At 70.0% G+C, this 5,000-nt stretch overlaps 1 non-coding gene across 1 annotated transcript; it reads right to left on the bottom strand.

Moving 5' to 3' along the window:
• Window positions 1–3,390: 3,390 nt before the first annotated feature.
• On the bottom strand, window positions 3,391–3,509 carry LOC135894868 (5S ribosomal RNA). Its single transcript, XR_010562410.1, has one exon. It is a non-coding gene; the product is annotated as a 5S ribosomal RNA (ribosomal RNA).
• Between the last annotated feature and the right edge of the window lie 1,491 nt (window positions 3,510–5,000).

The following is a 5,000-nucleotide window of genomic DNA, read 5'->3' as shown; positions in this document are numbered from 1 at the left end:
ATTTCCGGCCACCAGGTCAACCCATTGGATTCAATGGGTTGACCTGGTGGCCGGTTTGCTGTGCGGCCCGGGTGTCACCCCACTCCGCGGGCCGCGCGGCAGTGGTCCTGAGGACCACAGAGGGGGGCTTAATAGTCGAGATGGAGCAGGTCCGGGGGAGGCTTAATAGTCGTCCCCCGGGCGCTCCGGAGGGGAAAGCTTAATAGTCGTCCCCCAGACAGGGTGGGTGGGGGGGAGGCTTAACAGTCTTCCCCCAGGCTGAGCGGGAGGCTTCGCAGTCGTCCCCCGGGCAGTCCGGGGGAAGGCTTAATAGTCGTCCCCCGGGCGCTCCGGGGGGGAAAGCTTAATAGTCGTCCCCCAGACAGTGTGGGTGGGTGGGGGGGGGGGAGGCTTAACAGTCTTCCCCCAGGCTGAGCGGGAGGCTTCGCAGTCGTCCCCCGGGCAGTCCGGGGGAGGCTTAATAGTCGTCCCCCGGGCGCTCCGGGGGGGAAAGCTTAACAGTCGTCCCCCAGACAGTGTGGGTGGGTGGGTGGGGGGGGAGGCTTAACAGTCTTCCCCCAGGCAAAGCGGGAGGCTTCGCAGTCATCCCCCGGGCAGTCCGGGGGAGGCTTAATAGTCGTCCCCCGGGCGCTCCGGAGGGGAAAGCTTAATAGTCGTCCCCCAGACAGGGTGGGTGGGGGGGAGGCTTAACAGTCTTCCCCCAGGCTGAGCGGGAGGCTTCGCAGTCGTCCGCCGGGCAGTCCGGGGGAAGGCTTAATAGTCGTCCCCCGGGCGCTCCGGCGGGGGGGAAGCTTAATAGTCGTCCCCAGGACAGTGTGGGTGGGTGGGTGGGGGGGAGGCTTAACAGTCTTCCCCCAGGCTGAGCGGGAGGCTTCGCAGTCGTCCCCCGGGCAGTCCGGGGGAAGGCTTAATAGTCGTCCCCCGGGCGCTCCGGAGGGGAAAGCTTAATAGTCGTCCCCCAGACAGGGTGGGTGGGGGGGAGGCTTAACAGTCTTCCCCCAGGCTGAGCGGGAGGCTTCGCAGTCGTCCCCCGGGCAGTCCGGGGGAAGGCTTAATAGTCGTCCCCCGGGCGCTCCGGGGGGGAAAGCTTAATAGTCGTCCCCCAGACAGTGTGGGTGGGTGGGGGGGGGGGAGGCTTAACAGTCTTCCCCCAGGCTGAGCGGGAGGCTTCGCAGTCGTCCCCCGGGCAGTCCGGGGGAGGCTTAATAGTCGTCCCCCGGGCGCTCCGGGGGGGAAAGCTTAACAGTCGTCCCCCAGACAGTGTGGGTGGGTGGGTGGGGGGGGAGGCTTAACAGTCTTCCCCCAGGCAAAGCGGGAGGCTTCGCAGTCATCCCCCGGGCAGTCCGGGGGAGGCTTAATAGTCGTCCCCCGGGCGCTCCGGAGGGGAAAGCTTAATAGTCGTCCCCCAGACAGGGTGGGTGGGGGGGAGGCTTAACAGTCTTCCCCCAGGCTGAGCGGGAGGCTTCGCAGTCGTCCGCCGGGCAGTCCGGGGGAAGGCTTAATAGTCGTCCCCCGGGCGCTCCGGCGGGGGGGAAGCTTAATAGTCGTCCCCCAGACAGGGTGGGTGGGGGGGAGGCTTAACAGTCTTCCCCCAGGCTGGGCGGGGGGGAGGCTTAATAGTCATCCCCCAGACAGTGTGGGTGGGTGGGGCAGGGGGGGGAGAGGCTTAGCAGTCTTCCCCTAGACTGGCCGGGGGTGGGGGCTTAGCAGTCGTCTCCAGGGTGGTCCGGGGGTGGGGGGAGGCCTCAGAGTCGCCCCTCGGAGAATCGGGGCGGCGGCGGTGGTGGGTGTCAGGCTTTACAGCCAGCCTCCGGAGGGTGAGCGTCCTCGGACGCGATGCAGCCGCCGCAGAGAGGGAGCCTCCGAGGCTGGGAGCGGAGCACCGAGGCTGGGGAGAGGGGAGCAGGAGCCCGGGGGTGGGGGTGGGGGTGGGGGGCCTTCAGGACAACCGGTCAAGCCCCGGGAAGCGGCTGTAAAATTTTCAAAGTCCCCACCGGGACAACAGGTCACGCCCCGGGAAAAGGCTGGAAAATTTCCTAAGTCCCCGCTCGGCCACCAGGTCCACCCAGGTCTAGCAATGGGGTTGACCTGCCTGATGGCCGGTTAGTATCAACGTAGTCTCACACAGGAGGGCAGCTCTCAGGCCGGCCGGCTGCGGCTGACTCTGGGGCGGTGCCCGGTGCCCGGCAGCGAGGCGCGGGGGGGGTGGGGGGGTGAGGGGGGGGGGAGCGACACGGGGCTTACCGGCCCCGGGGCCGGGGGCGCCTCCTGCGGCTTTGGGGGCCGCGGGTCCTCCGTGGCATCCAGGCCAGGCCTCTCCTGCCTGGCCGCGGGGGGATTCGGGGGCGGTCCCGCGGGCCGGCGGCCGGGCGCAGGGGGGGGGGCCCGAGCGAGTCCGCCCCGGGCCCGGGGTCTCCCCCTGCGGCTCAGGGGGGGCGTGGGTCCTCGGGGGAGGAAGCCCGGGGGGAGCTGCAGACCCGCCGTGGGGCCCTCCAGGCCAGGCCTCGCCTGGGTGGCCGCGGGGGGATTCGGGTCGGGCCCGCGGGCCGGCGGCCGGGCGCAGCGGGGCCGGGAGGGTCCGGGCCAGTCCGCCGCATGCCCGGGGTCTCCCCCAGCGGCTTCGGTGGCCGTGGGTCCCCGGTGGGGCAAGCGGCGGGGAGCCTGACACCCGCCGTGGGGCCCTCCAGGCCAGGCCTCGCCTGGGTGGCCGGGGGGGGATTCGGGGCGGTCCCGCGGGCCGGCGGCCGGGCGCAGGGGGGCCGGGAGGGGCCGGGCCAGTCCGCCCCATGCCCGGGGTCTCCCCCAGCGGCTTCGGTGGCCGTGGGTCCCCGGTGGGGCAAGCGGCGGGGAGCCTGACACCCGCCGTGGGGCCCTCCAGGCCAGGCCTCGCCTGGGTGGCCGCGGGGGGATTCGGGGCGGTCCCGCGGGCCGGCGGCCGGGCGCAGGGGGGCCGGGAGGGGCCGCGCCAGTCCGCCCCATGCCCGGGGTCTCCCCCCAGCGGCTTCGGTGGCCGTGGGTCCCCGGTGGGGCAAGCGGCGGGGAGCCTGACACCCGCCGTGGGGCCCTCCAGGCCAGGCCTCGCCTGGGTGGCCGCGGGGGGATTCGGGGCGGTCCCGCGGGCCGGCGGCCGGGCGCAGGGGGGCCGGGAGGGGCCGGGCCAGTCCGCCCCATGCCCGGGGTCTCCCCCAGCGGCTTCGGTGGCCGGGGGTCCTCCGCGGAGGAAGCCGGGTGGGTGTTGGGGGGAGCCGGACCCCAGGCGCCCCGACCCGTGACCTGCGGCCGCGACCTCCGACTCGGCAGGAGCGACGAGGGGCTTTCTGGCCCGCCCCCCCCCCCCTTCTCCTTCCTCCCCAGAAAAAGGAGAGAGAGCTGGCTCGGACCGGGAAAAGCTGCCTACGGCACCTGGGATTCCCAGGCGGTCACCCATCCAAGTACTAGCCAGGCCCGGGACGGTTTACCTTCCGAGATCGGACGGGATCGGGGGCGTTCGGTCCGGTATGGCCGTAGGCACCCGGCTCCGCGCCTCCTCGCCCGCTTTCCCCTGCCGGCGCCCGGGCCTGCCGCACGGCGAGCCCCGGTCGGACTGCCCCGTGCGGCAGGGCCCCCGTCTCTCGCGGGCCCGATCCTTTTTTTTCCTTTTCAAGCTCCGGGGCCCGGGCTGGCCCGTCAGAGCCCCTTCCCCTCCCCCCCCCCCTCCCTCCGGCGTCGGGAAAAATATTTTCCCGGACTTCCAGCGGGCCCGATCCTGTCAGCCGGGGGTGGGGGGGGGGGCAGTCCCTCGCTGCGGCCAGGGAGGGTGAGCCCGGGGCGGCTTGCCTGGCGGCCGGGTCCCGGCAGGCCCGATCCATTCCCCCCCTCCCCGTCCCCCGTCCCCCAGCGGTTCCAGCGGTTCCCCGCCCCGCCCCCGCGCCTGGTTCGCACCCTGTTCCTTCGGGCCGAGGAAGGCGTACCCCGGGGGGAACCGTCCGAGTCCCCTCCCGGGCACCAGGTCAACCCGTGGAATCGAACGGGGTTCACCTGGCTGGCCGGTATGCTTTCCGGCCACCGGGTCAACCCATAGGTTTTAACTGGTATACCTGGTGGCCGCTTTGCCAGGTCAACCCGGTTCTCCCTCCTTCCCTGGGCGCCCCCTCCTCGGAGGCGTCGGGTTAAACTTTTTCCAGACTTCCAGGGGCCCGATCCAGTCAGCCGGGAGGCAGTCCCTCGCTGCGGCCGGGGACGGTGAACCCAGGTCGGCCTGCCTGGCGGCCGGGTCCCTGTCTCTCGTGGGCCCGATCCTTCTTTTCCTTTTCGAGCAGGGGGGGCCCGGCCCGCCCCGGTAGCGCTCCTCGGAGGCGTCGGGCAATTCCCCCCCCCCCCCCGCACCCCACCCAGACTTCCAGGGGCCCGATCCTGACGGCCGGGAGGCAGTCCCTCGCTGCGTCCGGGGACGGTGAGATGCTCGGCCACCAGGTCAACCCGGAGGAAGCGGGCTGAAATTTTTTTTTCCAAGTCCGAAAGATTGTCCAAGTCCCCGCTCGGCCACCAGGTCAACCCGGAGGAAGCGGGCTGACAATTTTTTCCAAGCCCGAAAAATTTTTCCAAGTCCGAAAGATTGTCCAAGTCCCCGCTCGGCCACCAGGTCAACCCGGAGGAAGCGGGCTGACAATTTTTTCCAAGCCCGAAAAATTTTTCCAAGTCCGAAAGATTGTCCAAGTCCCCGCTCGGCCACCAGGTCAACCCGGAGGAAGCGGGCTGACAATTTTTTCCAAGCCCGAAAAATTTTTCCAAGTCCGAAAGATTGTCCAAGTCCCCGCTCGGCCACCAGGTCAACCCGGAGGAAGCGGGCTGACAATTTTTTCCAAGCCCGAAAAATTTTTCCAAGTCCGAAAGATTGTCAAAGTCCCCGCTCGGCCACCAGGTCAACCCGGAGGAAGCGGGCTGACAATTTTTTTCCAAGCCCGAAAAATTTTTCCAAGTCCGAAAGATTGTCCAAGTCCCCGCTCGGCCACCAGGTCAAC

Source organism: Emys orbicularis (genome assembly GCF_028017835.1).
Source record: "Emys orbicularis isolate rEmyOrb1 chromosome 15 unlocalized genomic scaffold, rEmyOrb1.hap1 SUPER_15_unloc_3, whole genome shotgun sequence".
Lineage (NCBI taxonomy): Eukaryota > Metazoa > Chordata > Testudines > Emydidae > Emys > Emys orbicularis.
This window is presented reverse-complemented; position numbering and strand designations above follow the sequence as displayed.